The sequence below is a fragment of the Elephas maximus genome, chromosome X (assembly GCF_024166365.1).
Source record: "Elephas maximus indicus isolate mEleMax1 chromosome X, mEleMax1 primary haplotype, whole genome shotgun sequence".
NCBI lineage: Eukaryota > Metazoa > Chordata > Mammalia > Proboscidea > Elephantidae > Elephas > Elephas maximus.
The window spans coordinates 168,162,705-168,180,770 of NC_064846.1; the positions used below are offsets into that span (position 1 = coordinate 168,162,705).

The 18,066-nt window shown below is 40.1% G+C and overlaps 1 long non-coding RNA gene across 1 annotated transcript in view; it reads right to left on the reverse strand.

The window, feature by feature from the left end:
* The window catches only part of LOC126069594 (uncharacterized), an 83,151-nt gene extending 72,686 nt beyond the window's left edge, over nucleotides 1-10,465 (reverse strand). The window contains exon 1 of the long non-coding RNA XR_007515979.1: nucleotides 10,350-10,465. This is a non-coding gene — a long non-coding RNA (uncharacterized LOC126069594). The remainder of the gene's footprint in view (nucleotides 1-10,349) is intronic.
* Nucleotides 10,466-18,066: the final 7,601 nt, after the last annotated feature.

An 18,066-nucleotide genomic window follows, 5' to 3' on the forward strand; every position in this document is an offset into this window, starting at 1 on the left:
GTTCTCGGAGCCTGGAGCCAGCATCCTAGTCAGGTAACCTTGGCGCCCGGTTTAGGTCAGGGCCCAGGGGAGCTGATGGCGCAAACAAGGGGCGCAGCCCTACCCCCCTGAACTCATCCCGGGAGGGGGCTCAGCCGGTCCGCGCGGATGGCGTGGCGATGCAGCCCATGGGAGAAGTCCCTGGGAGGCAGTGACTGGTCTTGGAGCTGGGAGTGCAGCATCCCAGCCGGGGAATCTTGCCGCCGGGCTTTTGACTGGGCGCTGTCACAGAGCAAGCAAGGGGCGCAGCTCCACTCCCCTGAACTAACCCCGGGAGGGGGCCCAGCCAGTCCGCGGGAGCAGCGCGGCGACGTGGCTGGCGGGACGAGAAGTCCCCGGGAGGCAGCGACTGATTTTGGAGTCGGGAGTGCAGCCTCCCAGCAGGGGAACGTTGACTCTGGGTTTTGGACTGGCAGCAGAGGATCTGACTGTGGCTTCAGCGGGCCAGATCCCCGGGGGCAATCTCCACACAGCCAGCACACATAGGCAACACGCCCCTCGGGAATCAGAGATAAAATAGTCATTCCAAGCAAGACAAGCAACTCTGGCTATATTCCGAGGTGCTACTCTCCTATCTCTCTGATCCCTCCCCCACCCTCCCCAGGCGGCTTCATTAACATTGGAATTTTCTGAGCCAGAGGGAGAACGGCTCCGGCTCCGCGGCGGCTTTGCTGCCCCCCCTCCTTTTTTTTCTTTTGGTCTTTTCCTAACCCACTCTTCCGGCCTGAGAGAAGGAACCACAAAAAACCCAGGGACCAAAAATCCATCCCTAATTGGTCTAAAAACACAGAACCAGCTACAGCCAAGCATATATGATCCAAATCTCAGACTCTCATCCTTACAGGGAACAAGGTGGTGGTTATAATCGAAAGGCAGTTCTGATAGGGATCTGACTGCATTTTTTTAGCGGATTTTCTGGAAAAACAAGGTTCCCAGTGATGCCTCGGAGACAGCAATCCATATCAAACCACATAAAGAAGCAGACCATGACAGCTTCTACAACCCCACAAACAAAAGAATCAAAATCTTTCCCAAATGAAGATACAATCCTGGAATTATCAGATACAGAATATAAAAAACTAATTTACAGAATGCTTCAAGACATCAGAAACGAAATAAGGCAAACTGCAGAAAAAGCCAAGGAACACACTGATAAAACTGTTGAAGAACTCAAAAAGATTATTCAAGAACATACTGGAAAAATTAATAAGTTGCAAGAATCCATAGAGAGACAGCATGCAGAAATCCAAAAGATTAACAATAAAATTACAGAATTAGACAACACAATAGGAAGTCAGAGGAGCAGACTCGAGCAATTAGAATGCAGACTGGGACATCTGGAGGACCAAGGAATTAACACCAACATAGCTGAAAAAAAATCAGATAAAAGAATTAAAAAAAAATGAAGAAACCCTAAGAATCATGTGGGACTCTATCAAGAAGGATAACTTGCGAGTGATTGGAGTCCCAGAACAGGGAGGGAGGACAGAAAACACAGAGAAAATAGTTGCAGATCTCCTGACAGAAAACTTCCCTGACATCATGAAAGACGAAAGGATATCTATCCAAGATGCTCATCGAACCCCATTTAAGATTGATCCAAAAAGAAAAACACCAAGACATATTATCATCAAACTTGCCAAAACCAAAGATAAACAGAAAATTTTAAAAGCAGCCAGGGATAAAAGAAAGGTCTCCCTCAAGGGAGAATCAATAAGAATAAGTTCAGACTACTCAGCAGAAACCATGCAGGCAAGAAGGGAATGGGACGACATATACAGAGCACTGAAGGAGAAAAACTGCCAGCCAAGGATCATATATCCAGCAAAACTCTCTCTGAAATATGAAGGTGAAATTAAGATATTTACAGATAAACACAAGTTTAGAGAATGTGCAAAAACCAAACCAAAGCTACAAGAAATACTAAAGGATATTGTTTGGTCAGAAAACCAATAATATCAGATACCAGCACAACACAAGGTCACAAAACGGAACATCCTGATATCAACTCAAATAGGGAAATCACAAAAACAATTTAAGATTAATTAAAAAAAAATGCTCATTACAGGGAATCACTGAAGTCAATATGTAAAACATCACAATAATCAAAAAGAGGGACTAAATACAGGTGGCATAGAACTGCCATATGGAGAGGGATACAAGGCGATATAGAACAATACAAATTAGGTTTCTACTTAGAAAAATAAGGGTAAATAATAAGGTAACCACAAAGAGGAATAACAACTCCGTAACTCAAGACAAAAGCCAAGAAAAACGTAATGACTCAACAAACATAAAGTCAAACACTACGAAAATGAGGATCTCACAATTTACTAAGAAAAACGTCTCAGCACAAAAAAGTAAGTGAAAAAATGAAATTGTCAACAACACACATAAAAAGGCATCAAAATGACAACACTAAACACTTACTTATCTATAATTACGCTGAATGTAAATGGACTAAATGCACCAATACAGAGACAGAGAGTCTCGGACTGGATAAAGAAACACGATCCGTCTATATGCTGCCTACAAGAGACACACCTTAGACTTAGAGACACAAACAAACTCAAACTCAAAGGATGGAAAAAAATATATCAAGCAAACAATAAGCAAAAAAGAAGAGGAGTAGCAATATTAATTTCTGACAAAAAGGACTTTAGACTTAAATCCACCACAAAGGATAAAGAAGGACACTACATAATGATAAAAGGGACAATTGATCAGGAAGACATAACCATATTAAATATTTATGCACCCAATGACAGGGCTGCAAGATACATAAATCAAATTTTAACAGAACTGAAAAGTGAGATAGACACCTCCACAATTATAGTAGGAGACTTCAACACACCACTTTCGGAGAAGGACAGGACATCCAGTAAGAAGCTCAATAGAGACACGGAAGACCTACTTACAACAATCAACCAACTTGACCTCATTGACTTATACAGAACTCTCCACCCAACTGCTGCAAAGTATACATTTTTTTTCTAGTGCACATGGAACATTCTCTAGAATAGACCACATATTAGGTCATAAAACAAACCTTTGCAGAATCCAAAACATCGAAATATTACAAAGCATCTTCTCAGACCACAAGGCAATAAAACTAGAGATCAATAACAGAAAAACTAGGGAAAAGAAATCAAACACTTGGAAACTGAAGAATACCCTCCTGAAAAAAAGACTGGGTTATAGAAGACATCAAGGAGGTAATAAGGAAATTCATAGAATGCAACGAGAATGAAAATACTTCCTATCAAAAACTCTGGGACACAGCAAAAGCAGTGCTCAGAGGCCAATTTATATCGATAAATGCACACATATACAAAACGAAGAAAGAGCCAAAATCAGAGAACTGTCCCTACAACTTGAACAAATAGAAAGTGAGCAACAAAAGAATCCATCAGGCACCAGAAGAAAACAAATAATAAAAATTAGAGCTGAACTAAATGAATTAGAGAACAGAAAAACAATTGAAAGAATTAACAAAGCCAAAAGTTGGTTCTTCGAAAAAATTAACAAAATCAATAAACCACTGGCTAGACTGACTAAAGAAATACAGGAAAGGAAACAAATAACCCGAATAAGAAAGGAGAAGGGCCACATCACAACAGACCCAACTGAAATTAAAAGAATCATATCAGATTATTATGAAAAACTGTACTCTAACAAATTTGCAAACCTAGAAGAAATGGATGAATTCCTGGAAAAACACTACCTACCTAAACTAACACACTCAGAAGTAGAACAACTAAATAGACCCATAACAAAAAAAGAGATTGAAATGGTAATCAAAAACTCCCAACAAAAAAAAGCCCTGGCCTGGACGGCTTCACGGCAGAGTTCTACCAAACTTTCAGAGAAGAGTTAACACCACTACTACTAAAGGTATTTCAAAGCATAGAAAATGACGGAATACTACCCAACTCATTCTATGAAGCCACCATCTCCCTGATACCAAAACCAGGTAAAGACATTACAAAAAAAGAAAATTACAGACCTATATCCCTCATGAACATAGATGCAAAAATCCTCAACAAAATTCTAGCCAATAGAATTCAACAACATATCAAAAAAATAATTCACCACGACCAAGTGGGATTTATACCAGGTATGCAAGGCTGGTTTAATATCAGAAAAACCATTAATGTTATCCACCATATAAATAAAACAAAAGACAAAAACCACATGATCTTATCAATTGATGCAGAAAAGGCATTTGACAAAGTCCAACACCCATATATGATAAAAACTCTCAGCAAAAAAGAATTGAAGGAAAATTCCTCAACATAATAAAGGGCATCTATGCAAAGCCAACAGCCAACATCACTCTAAATGGAGAGAGCCTGAAAGCATTTCCCTTGAGAACGGGAACCAGACAAGGATGCCCTTTATCACCGCTCTTATTCAACATTGTGCTAGAAGTCCTAGCCAGGGCAATTAGGCTAGACAAAGAAATAAAGGGCATCCGGATTGGCAAGGAGGAAGTAAAATTATCTCTATTTGCAGATGACATGATCTTATACACAGAAAACCCTAAGGAATCCTCCAGAAAACTACTGAAACTAACAGAAGAGTTTGGCAGAGTCTCAGGTTATAAGATAAACATACAAAAATCACTTGGATTCCTCTACATCAACAAAAAGAACACCGAAGAGGAAATCACCAAATCAATACCATTCACAGTAGCCCCCAAGAAGATAAAATACTTAGGAATAAATCTTACCAAGGATGTAAAAGACCTATACAAAGAAAACTACAAAGCTCTACCACAAGAAATTCAAAAGGACATACTTAAGTGGAAAAACATACCCTGCTCATGGATAGGAAGACTTAACATAGTAAAAATGTCTATTCTACCAAAAGCCATCTATACATATAACGCACTCCCGATCCAAATTCCAATGTCATATTTTAAGGGGATAGAGAAACAAATCACCAATTTCATATGGAAAGGAAAGAACCCCCGGATAAGCAAAGCATTACTGAAAAAGAAGAAGAAAGTGGGAGGCCTCACTCTACCTGATTTCAGAACCTATTATACAGCCACAGTAGTCAAAACAGCCTGGTACTGGTACAACAACAGGCACATAGACCAATGGAACAGAATTGAGAACCCAGATATAAATCCATCCACATATGAGCAGCTGATATTTGACAAAGGCCCAGTGTCAGTTAATTGGGGAAAAGATAGTCTTTTTAACAAATGGTGCTGGCATGACTGGATATCCATTTGCAAAAAAAATGAAACAGGACCCATACCTCACACCAAGCACAAAAACTAACTCTAAGTGGATCAAAGACCTAAACATAAAGACTAAAACGATAAAGATCATGGAAGAAAAAATAGGGACAACCCTAGGAGCCCTAATACAAGGCATAAACAGAATACAAAACATTACCAAAAATGATGAAGAGAAACCAGATAACTGGGAGCTCCTAAAAATCAAACACCTATGCTCATCTAAAGACTTCACCAAAACAGTAAAAAGACCACCTACAGACTGGGAAAGAATTTTCAGCTATGACATCTCCGACCAGCGCCTGATCTCTAAAATCTACATGATTCTGTCAAACCTCAACCACAAAAAGACAAACAACCCAATCGAGAAGTGGGCAAAGGATATGAACACACACTGCACTAAAGAAGATATTCAGGCAGCTAACAGATACATGAGAAAATGCTCTCGATCATTAGCCATTAGAGAAATGCAAATTAAAACTACCATGAAATTCCATCTCACTCCAACAAGGCTGGCATTAATCCAAAAAACACCAAATAATAAATGTTGGAGAGGCTGCGGAGAGATTGGAACTCTTATACACTGCTGGTGGGAATGTAAAATGGTACAACCACTTTGGAAATCTATCTGGCATTATCTTCAACAGTTAGAAATAGAACTACCATACAACCCAGAAATCCCACTCCTCGGAATATACCCTAGAGAAACAAGAGCCTTCACACAAACAGATATATGCACACCCATGTTTATTGCAGCTCTGTTTACAATAGCAAAAAGCTGGAAGCAACCAAGGTGTCCATCAACAGATGAATGGGTAAATAAATTGTGGTATATTCACACAATGGAATACTACGCATCGATAAAGAACAGTGACAAATCTGTGAAACATTTCATAACATGGAGAAACCTGGAAGGCATTATGCTGAGCAAAATCAGTCAGAGGCAAAAGGACAAATATTGTATAAGACCACTATTATAAGATCTTGAGAAATGGTATAAACTGAGAAGAACACATACTTTTGTGGTTACGGGGGGGGGAGGGAGGGAGGGAGGGAGAGGGCTTTTTACTGATTAATTAGTAGATAAGAACTGCTTAAGGTGAAGGGAAGGACAACACTCAATACATGGAAGGTCAGCTCAACTGGACTGAACTGGACCAAAAGCAAAGAAGTTTCCGGGAGAAACTGAATACTTCAAAGGTCAGCGGAGCAAGGGCGGGGGTTTGGGAACCATGGTTTAAGGGGACTTCTAAGTCAATTGGCAAAATAATTCTATTATGAAAACATTCTGCATCCCACTTTGAAATGTGGCGTCTGGGGTCTTAAATGCTAACAAGCGGCCATCTAAGATGCATCAATTGGTCTCAACCCACCTGGAGCAAAGGAGAATGAAGAACACCAAGGTCACACGACAACTAAAAGCCCAAGAGACAGAAAGGGCCACATGAACCAGAGACCTACAATATCCTGAGACCAGAGGAGCTAGTTGGTGTCCGGCCACAATCGATGACTGCCCTCACAGGGAGCACAACAGAGAACCCCTGAGGGAGCAGGAGATCAGTGGGATGCAGACCCCAAATTCTCATAAAAAGACCATACTTAATGGTCTGGCTGTGACTAGAGGAATCCCGGCAGTCATGGTCCCCAAACCTTCTGTTGGCACAGGATGGGAACCATCCCCGAAGACAATTCATCAGACATGAAAGGGACTGGAGAGTGGGTGGGAGAGAGATGCTGATGAAGAGTGAGCTAATTATATCAGGTGGACACTTGAGACTGTGTTGGGATCTCCTGTCTGGAGGGGGGATGGGAGGATAGAGAGAGTTGGAGGCTGGCAAAGTTTTCACGAAAGGAGAGACTGGAAGGGCTGACTCATTAGGGGGAGAGCAAGCGAGAGTAAGGAGTAAGATGTATATTAACTTATATGTGACTGACTTGATTTGTAAACGTTCACTTGAAGCTCAGTAAAAGTGAATAATAAAAAAAAAGCCAAAAAAAAAGTATAAAGCAGGAGACTACTTACATAATGTAATTTGATTTATACCAAAGCTTTCATCTGACCAAAACTTTTTGGTAAGTGCTTGTTAGTGTCCCTAAAATGACTGCCATTACAATGACTATGCTTAAAGAAGAGAAAGGAAAATGTTCTGCATGGGAAATAGGAGAAGTAGGTGTGAGAGCTGGCTTTGTCCCTAGCTAGCTCAGTGACATGAGCAAGCCAGTTGTGTTGTGTGGGCAACAAGGTCCTCAGCCATAAAGTGAGAGGGTAAACCAGACCTGTGGTTGTCAAAACAAAGAAGTCAGTTAGATAGAATGTTCGGTTTTCATAACAACTACAAGAAATTTCTGACATAACTTACTCTTAATAGCTTAATTAGAATTTTATGTCTTCAAAACTTAATGAATGAATTCTGTAAGTACATCATTGACCTTCCTAGAAAATAATGGACTTTCAGTCCCTAATATGGGGGGCCTCAAGTTTTTTGAGGTTTAAGAAGGATTGAAAACCACTATGTTGGATGACCTTTATAGGACCTTTCAGCTGTAGACATCATGTCAATAGAAGTCTTGGTTTGTGAAAGGCAAGAATGTCATCCGCTGGTTTACATCATCACCCATTAGCACATAACATGATTTACCTTACCAGGAACCAGAAAGGGCTAAACAAAATAGGGAAAGTTTGATGAGGGAGCAGAAAGGAAAGGATCATCAAACACAAAACGAAAGACTGGGTACAGGTACAGCTCTGAGAGCAATGCCAAAGCAGGACACCCAAAAGTGGAAGGTGGATCACCCTTGGCATACTTCTTTTTTTTGGCCCAGAGTTGGTCCTAAAAACGCATCTTCTAGAATGATAATTCAAATGCAGACATCTTATTACCACCATTTAGTGTAGAGTTAAATCTTAAATTGGAGCTTTCTTTCTTATGTGTCTTTGAACTTCAGTATTACCACCAATGAAAAGGAGTCAAAAGAATATTTTCTATATTTTTCTTAATGAAGTTCATGATTCTGGCTCTCTAAAACTTACTCCATCTCTAAATTTTGACTTCATGGAAATTATCCGGCTCAGGCATACACTGATTAGAATCAACGAATAGTACAGCTGTAAGGGACCTCATTTGAAAGATGAGGAGAGCAAGATCCAGACATTTTTGAGATATGCCTAAATCTACACATTTAATTTGGTGATCGAGCCATAAGCTTTCCTATAACTGACTTGGCTCCCTTTGGTAAAATGTGTAGCTTAGTTGCTTTCACTTAATTATTTTCATAGGTTATTGTTACACAGGCAATTTTATATAGCACATGGGTCAGCAAACTATGGCCTGTGGGCCAAACCTGGCCCATCACCTGTTTTTGTATGGTCCACAAGAATGATTTTACCATTTTTAAATAGTTGGAAAAAAATCTCAAGAATAACATTTTGTGACATGTCAAAACAATATGAAATTCAATTTTCGGTGTCTGTAAATAAAGTTTTATGGGAACATAGCCATATTTATTCATTTACTTATCCCTATGACAGCTTTGGAAACCCTGGTGGTATAGTGGTTAAGCGCTACGGCTGCTAATCAGAGGGTAGGCAGTTTGAATCTACCAGGCGCTCCTTGGAAACTCTATGGGGCAGTTCTACCCCATCCTATAGGGTCGCTATGAGTTGGAATCAACTCAACGGCACTGGTTTTTTTTTTTTTTAATGACAGCTTTAATGCTACAATGGCAGAGTTGAGCAGTTGTGACAGAGAGCATACAGCCCACAAAGCCTAAAACAGTTACTTTCTGATCATTTACACAGAAGCTTCCAAACCCACTGCCGTCGAGTCGATTCTGACTCACAGCGACCCTATAGGACAGAGTAGAACTGCCCCATAGAGTTTCCAAGGAGCGCCTGGAGGATTTGAACTGCCAACCTCTTGGTTAGCAGCCGTAGCACTTAACCACCATGCCACCAGCGTTTCCATACAGAGGCTTAGTGAGGGTAAATTCTAAATTCCATTCCCCACCCCAACCCAGGGCAATCCCTAAATTGTGCCCCCCCACCCCCAATTTAAAGATGAATAGACTTTGGAAGCAGTGAGGAATCAATAGAAATGCCTTCCCCCCTCTTGTCTGGCTGCCTCAGTCAGGCACCTTTCATATTTGTGGTGCCTCAGAATGTCATTCCGTGCCTCATCTGGCACCCCCTCAGACTTGTGCCTGGGGACAAGTCTTCCCTTCTGCGCCCCTCCTTGCTACACTTCTGGAAAAAGGTTTCTGACCTCTGGTATAGTGGCAAAAGCTCAAATTTTAGAGAAAAAGAAGTGGATTTCAGTTTTGTCTCATTTGCCAGTGTGATTTTTTTAGTGTGACCCAATATCTCTGAGCCTCAAATTGTTCGTCTATTAAATGGGGATAATGATACTTCCCTTGAAGGATCGTTGGGACTGTTAGAAGTAATGTATGCACAGGTTTGGAGTATAGCAGGAACTCAACGAATACTGGCAATAATAATAATACTTATTATTAGCACAAACTTTATCCCTCAGATTTTCTCCTTTGGTATGCTTTGAAAGTTCCTGAAATTCAAGCAAACACATAACTTAAAATGATTGCCGTAGTCCCTTTCATGCATTAGTTGGGTGATTACAGAACAGGACCCCATCACATCATGGCTTGACAGCAAATTGGAGGGATGGTTAACATCTTTATAATTCACATGTCATTGCACCCAATTATGAACTTCCTCAGTAGTTTGTTTCCTGGATAGCTGCCTCCTGGGTGACAAAGGTTAACAATATCTGGAATAGGAAATAGTCATGATCTGCCCAACCCTCCTTCTGAACTTCTTATCCCAAAAATGTCAGAAAATAAGTTTAATTAAGAGAGAATTGAGGGACCCACATTAAGTTAGTAAATGGCACATAAAAACAGATAGCCCCCAAGCTACCAGAACCCTCCTCTTTCAGATTTAATGGAGGGTTTACGTACAGGGGGCACAGAGGCAGGAATTGCTCTTGATTTTGGTTTGGCATCCCTGCAAGCTTCCAGGGCAAGAGATGGGGGCATGCCTGACACTCACCTTGTCTGTGGCCTCCGTCGGAACTTTGACCTCAGCCATGGCCATCACCTCCAATCTTTAGGGAGATTCTGCCATTCCTGGTGGACTCTCGTCTTAGGTTTGTCTCCCAGTTTGCATCTCATTCCCTGAGTGGAAGAAAGGTCAACTCTAGCTCTTTTTCTTTGTGTGACCCCATCTTTTCCCTCTATTGCACGCTTCCATTTTCTCCTTCTCTCTAAGGCTGTTTTTGCTGAGCAGAGAGTCACTCCCAGCCTCCTCGGACTTCCTCTTCTCGCTGAACTCCCCTCTCTGTGGTACTTTCTGGATGATCCACATCCCTCACTAGTGACAAGCCGTCATCTTGCTAATTAACATGTGGCCTAATTATGGCTGTGTTACACTTTAGAAGACAGAATTAAAGTCTGAAGTGACCTAAGCAATTAGGAAGAGTAGACAGAAACAAATGGAAGCAGCAACAATCAGGACGGCTGGGCAATGACTCGGCCATGTCCTGTGAGGCTGGAAAGGGCCAGAGGCCAGTGAAAAACAGCTGGCTGTGACTCAGAAGTACCATTACCTTGGAATCGGAGACAAGCAAGTGCTGCTTAAAAGTGGGGGCATAGTATGCAGGGTGAGGTGGTATTTTCTTTTCTTCTCCCATTCTTTGTTCTCTCCTCTGCCATCCCTGGTGCTGAGGTGGGACTTGGGAAGTCGGAATAAAGGGGCAAAAATTTATAAATCAGAAAAATCCACTTCCATAAAGTTAAATTGTCACGTGGTGCTGCGGGAGAAACAGCCAATATATAACTGAAGTTCATCAAAAATGGAAATAGGAAAAGTGAGGTCACAGAACTGAAGGCTGTGACTGCCAGGCCAAGGGTCTTGAATGTGTTCCCCAAGGCAATGGGGCACTAGACACTCTCAGTGGGATCTTTCTGGGCTGGACACAACAACTTAAGATTCATTGGAAAAACTCAATGAGAAAAAGAATTAAAAGCATAATGAGGGAGAAGACTAGTCTTCACAGGAACTTACATGGATTAAATAGCAATAAGAATCTAAACAGTGCAATACAGGCTCAAGAAGAGATAGAAATCAATTAATAGAAGAGAGTCAATAACCCAGAAAATAAGTTTATTTCTGTATAAAATTGAATATATAACAAAGAAAGCATTATAATACAACAGAAAAGAAAAATTATTGAGCATATGCTTTTGAAAAGACAGATTAGGCGGAAAGTATACTCTCACTTTATGTCATATAACAAGTTAAATTCCAAGTGGACTCAATCAAGAGATTTTTTAAAAATGAACACAGAAAAACTGGAAGAAATTCAAAGTCCAGATTTAATTCTAGGAGAATATCCCTTAGGAAATAATCAAAATTATGCATAAAGGAAAATACAGAAAGATATTTACACATCAAACATTCAATTAAAGGATATGGTTAAGGAAATGACAGTATTTCAACTCCATAAAATAATATGTGGTCATTCAAATAGTTTTAATAACTGTATAAATATAGAAAAATGTTTATTCAGGATGCAACTATGAAAAATATGGTGTCTTAATTTTCCATTGCTGCTGTAACAAATTACCACAAATTTAGTGGCTTAAAACAACGAACATTTATTATCTTACAATTCTAGAGGTTAGAAGTCCATCACGGTCTTACTGGGCTAAAATCACGGTGTTGCCAGGGCTGCGTTCCTTTCTAAAGGCTTTAGGGAAGAATCCATTTCCTTACCTTTTCCAGCTTCTAGAGACTGCCTGCATTCCTTGACTAGTGGCCCCCTTGCTCCATCTTCAAAGACAGCAATGATCGGTCAAGTCCTTCTCACATTACGTCACTCTGACCATTGGCAGTCACATTTCCCTCTTACTCTTCTTCTGCCTCCCTCCTCCACCTTGAAGGACTCTTGCGATTACATAAAGCCCACCCAGATAGCCCAGAATACTTCCCCTATGTTAGGGTCAGCTGATTAGCAACCTTAATTCCATCTGAAACCTGAATTCTCCTTTATCATGTAACCAAACATATTCACAGGGTCCACAGATTAGGATAGGGACATCTTTAGGGGCCATTATTCTGCCTACCACATCTGGTTTTCAACAGATAGAGAAAAGATATAACAATGTAACTATAAATATTAGGGCAGTGGGATAGTGAGAAAATATTTTCTACTCTATCTTCCCAATTTTTCGTATTGCCATATTCTGTAAGTTTTGCAAATAAAAATAAGGCTGACGAGGTGAAAATATGAGGAAGCTTTGTTAAATTCTAGCCTAAGAAATGCTGGGCAAGCACATTAAGGTCTATTGTATTGCCGCCATCCTTGCTTTCCTTTCTGAACATTTTTAGATTGTTCTCAGTCTGGGACCCCTCAGTACAGTTCTGACCCAACAGGACAGTCAGTGGTTCTTACCAAATAACCCGCACCTCTACCTGGCACATGCCCCTTACCTCCATTCATTTTCCTGGGCATTTAAACGCATACCTGGAGCCTTCCTGTAATAGCGCCCTGTACGCACGTTTACTAGAGAACATTGAAGGAAAAGGGAAGTGGGGAGTTGGTGGGAGCAATCTGTCTCCTCCAACAGGTCACACTACCTGCATGCATCAAAGCACGAAGGTACCCAGATGTTTAGGCATTCATCCTCTTTGCAGGTCTGAAAACTCATATTCCAGAATAGTATCTCCCTTAGGGGATGGGGAGAGGAGGATTCAAGGGAGGCCATGACTAGGTATCCCAAGGAGATACTGATCAGTCTTGGGTGCTCCGGTTGAAACAATGGTGGGGGCCATTGATCAGTACATAGTGGTCCTCCAGCAGGGCTTAGTGCCCCAGGGCAGCTCCTCATGCTTTGTTGTTGTTGTTGTTAGGTGCTGTAGAGTCACTTCTGACTCATAGCAACCCTGTATTACAACAGAACAAAATACTGCCTGGTCCTGCGCCATCCTCACAATTCTTGCTATGTTTGAGCCCACTCTTGCAGCCAATGTGTGAGTCCATCTCATTGAGGGTCTTCCTCTTTTTCATTGACCCTCACTTTACTACACATTGATGTCCTCCTCTAGGGACTGCTCACTCACTCCTGATAACATGTCCAAAATATGTGAGACAAAGTCAGGGCATCCTTGCTTCTAAGGAGCATTCTGACTGTACTTCTTCCAAGACAGATTTGTTTGTTCTTCTGGCAGTCCACAGTATATTCAATATTCTTCGCCGACACCATAATTCAAAGGCATCAATTCTTCTTCAGTCTTCCTTATTCATTGTCCAGCTTTCACAAGCATATGAGGCCATTGAAAATACCATGACTTGGGAAAGGTGCACCTTAGTCCGCAAAGTGACATCTTTGCCTTTTAATACTTTAAAGAGGTCTTTTGTAGCAGATTTGCCAAAAAAAATGGAATACTTCCTTTGATTTCTTGACTGCTACTTTCATGGGCATTGATTGTGGGTCCAAGTAAAATGAAAACCTTGACAATTTCAATATTTTCTCCATTTATAATGATGTTGCTTATTGGTCCAGTTGTGAGAATTTTTATTTTCTTTATGTTATGGTATAATCCATACTGAAGGCTGTAGTCTTTGATCTTCATCAGCAAGTGCTTCAAGTCCTTTTCACTTTCCTCAAGCAAGGTTGTGTCATCTGCGTATCACAGGTTGTTAATGAGTCTTCCTCCAATTCAGCAATTTCTACATGTACAAGTTAGTGGCATTGATTGTGTATATTTTCAACAAAAATATTTTTTAAAAAGCTATAAAAGGATACTTCAAGACTCAACCTCAGTATTTCTGAACCTTTGCTGATTAGAAGCAGTAACCAAACTTCTAGAAGTGTGCTTCCTAAATCACTGTAGGTAATTGTCCTTCCAACTGACTTTATTGTGAGAGGGGCCATTTTAGAAAGCCTTCTTATTCACATACATATATTAAGAGCCAGCTTATAATCCTCGGGAATTCCTGACTGCTCAAAAGTAGTAAGGCTACTACTACTATAGTAAAATATTAAATGTCAATGAGACTTTTTTGCTATTTTCTCATATCAGCTTTTGTACACAAAAAGAGTATTTCGAATTTCCTTTGTATTAAAAAATAACCAATTTATTAAAGGTTCCAACTCAAAAAACAATTCTGAAGCTTTTAAATTTGACTTACAAATCATATTATTTGTAAATCTACCAAATTTTAATAATCACTTGAGGAATCCTTAAATTTTCTTCCCATTACCACTGTGGTTGATTACACTCTCTTTAGTAAGGTAAAACCAACCAAAAACAAACCCAGTGCCATCGAGTCGATTCCAACTCATAGAGACCCTATAGGACAGAGTAGAACTGCCCCATAGAGTTTCCAAGGAGCGCCTGGAGGATTTGAACTGCCAACCCTTTGGTTAGCAGCTGTAGCACTTAACCACTACACCACCAGGGTTTCCTTAGTAAGGTAAACACCATTTAAAATTTCAGTATATTCCATTCCTTTTGTTAAGTGTTTCAATTGTGTGAGTAACAAACCTTCCCAAGTACTTAAGTAATATTTGTAAATCTAATAGATTAAACTTGTAAATTGATAATAAACTTTGGTTCCCCTGAATGTTCCAATTCTACTGATAAATTTCCTAAGATTTTAAGCTAAAATCACAAGTGTCAATCAATAAATCAAGTACATATTTTAAACTGGCATTGCAAGGCTGATTGGCTATTCCAATAAACCAAATTCTCTTAAATATAATAACAAATAAATATAATAAACACTTAAAATGCTAAATTTGCATAGATTATTCTTAAATACAAAAATAATGATGTTATAGCTGTATTTCTGTTAAACAATTTTTTTTCTAAATTTTAACTTTTAGATTAAAAGATATTTATTCATTATGGGCTGTTTCCTTAAGCATTGAGCACCTCAATGTTTTCATTACAGTAGTCATGGCATCCTCAAGAATGTTGAGTTACCTCCCCAGGTTTTGTCTGGGCTTGTCTTCTAGTTCTTTGAAAAGAGGTCCAGGCCTCAGCCCCTATGAGATTCTTGTACACAACGCTGAAGGGACACACTGACCTCTCTTTAGCCACATTAATGCTCGTCAAAGGGGGCGGTCTCACAGCCCAACTTCCATGTAACTTAATTCTTGAGTTTGCTAATGGAAGCCTGGAACTCCCTCTCCAATTCTAAATGATTAAGTTGTGAATTTCTTTGCCTCAGAAAGATTCTTAACCTCTCCTCTAGTTCCAAAGACCTCTGAACATGAGTGAACCCTATACTCTTTTCATAACCTTGCTGTTTTTGTTGTTGTGTGCCGTCAAGTCGATTCTGACTCACAACGACACTATAGGACAGAGTAGAACTACCCCATAGGGCTTACCAGGCTGCCATATTTTTAATCGCCTCATATGCACTCAAAAGCTGGACAATGAATAAGGAAGACTGAAGAGGAATTGATGCTTCTGAATCATGGTGTTGGCGAGGAATATTGAATATACCATGGGCTGCCAAAAGTACGAACAAATCTGTCTTGGAAGAAGTACAGCCAGAATGCTCCTTAGAAGTGAGGATGTCATGATAGTGGCTTGGACCTGGGTCATATCTTAGTGATATTAGTAGAGATGCGCAAATGTAGACAGACCAGGATATTTTCTAGAGGCAGCATTGACAGGACTTGCTGATGGAGTGTAGCTATTGGGAGGATGACACGAAGAAAAGCATCAGAGATAATGCCTGATTTCCTCAAGCAACCAGGTGGTTGGTGGCACTGTTTACCAAGGTGAGGGAAACTTGGATGGGAAGAGGTTTAAAGAGAAACTTCAAGAATTTTCTTTTAAGGGAAAGGGGAGGAGAGTGCTGACACATGTGGGAACTGGAACTAATGTCACAGAACAATTTGTGCCTAAAATTTTTGAATGAAAAACTAATTTGCACTGTAAACTTTCACCTAAAACACAATAAAATAAGAAGTTTCTTTTAGATATCTTAAGGTTGAGATGTCACTTAAACAATCAAATGGTTATGTAATACAAATTTGGGCCTTTGGGGCTGGAGAAAAGTCTAGACTGGAGTTATAAATGTGCAAGTCTTCAGTATAGAGACAGTAGATGAAAATATAAGACTGAATAAGGTCCCCTACAAAGTGAGTGTAGAGACTGTAGCCCAGGAGGGAGTCCTGGTGGCCTCCAACTAGCCCATGGAGTGGTATTTATCTCTGGGGAAAGATTTTTGTAAGGTGAAGCACTGGTGGTTTCACAGGCAAATGGCGTCTGAGAAGGTCCTGGGACTGGGGAAGAGAGGTGATGGGAGAAGGAGTTCCAAGATCAAGCCAGAATGCAAGAGTCTGGTTGTGCATCAGACTGTCCGACACAGATTTATTTGGAGAAAACAAATTCAAGACTTGGGTCATCCACCGTTAGGTATATTAATTTGCTGCCTGGATACAATTGACGGCATTGGGTTTGGTTGGGTTCGGCCTGGATACAAGAGAAAGGATCTTTCTTCCTGTTATTATTTTTATAGAAACTAAGCAACAACTTTATGCCTACAGTAGACAGTGTTTACCTTCAAGCAGGCACGAATAGACATTCTCATTATACAATGCCTTAAATGCATGTCATCCTCCTCACACAACTTGTGATAAGGCAGATTGCTTTTGAAAAACTGAGCTTTATTATAAAAAATTTTGGTTCCTAATGGTCAAGGAGCCACTATATGTGATCCTTCCACATAATCCACATGGGTATGAATTAGTTCAGAAAATTACATTTGATGATCAAGAAGTTAAAATGTATCCTTGGCACTCCTACAATTATATTGACAAGCCCTGGTACATCAGAGGTATTTCATAAATCTTTGATGAAGAGAGGAAGGTGGGAGACAGGCAGAGAGAGAAGGATGGAGGGAAGGAAGGAAGTAGGGATGGAGGGATTTTCATCTGCAAACCACTTTTCTGGAGTTTCTGCCTGGAAATAGATGTGTAGGTCATCTGTGCCAGCTGGTCTTGCTACTGTTAACAGCCATCCTCAGCACCTCTAGCAGGGTTCACCATGTGCCACTTATAAAAGAAAAGGGCTGATGAGTTGTTCTGCATGGAAGCTGAGGAAAGAGATGTCCTAACCCATAACTATTTCTAGAGACAATACGGCTTTGATAAGAAATTATTTCAAATTGCACAATCCCTCTGTGTAAAAGGAATGCATCTAAAAACCTGCATGTTCTTTGTTAGCAAAACTCAATTCAGCTAGAAAATCTTTCCCGTGTTATTACAAAGCGAGTTTTACATTAATTAGCCCACTCTCCCAACAGAATGAAAGGCGGCTGATTTCCTAAATTGCTTGCTTACTAATGCATGATTGCAATTTAATAGGCCCCCATGAATAACTTATTTTTAGGACATGTGGTTTGGATGCCAGTATTCTCACAAAAAGCTTCTTTGTCATATAAATTGCTTTTCATGTCCCTGACAAATTTGTGTATAAGAAATACCTTTGTAGGATCATAGGCCTAAACATAAAAGCAAGAACCATAAACTTCTTGAGGAAAGCATCTTCATGTCCTCGTAGTAGGCAAAGATTTCTTTAAAGAAGACCCAAAAAACATTCACCATAAAATGAAAACATGATAAATTGGACTTGATCAAAATTAAAAACTTCTGCTCACCAAAAGAAACCATTAAGAAAATGGAAAGGCAAGCGACAGTCTGTGATCATATTTGCCATATATAATCCATGACAAAGCACATGAATC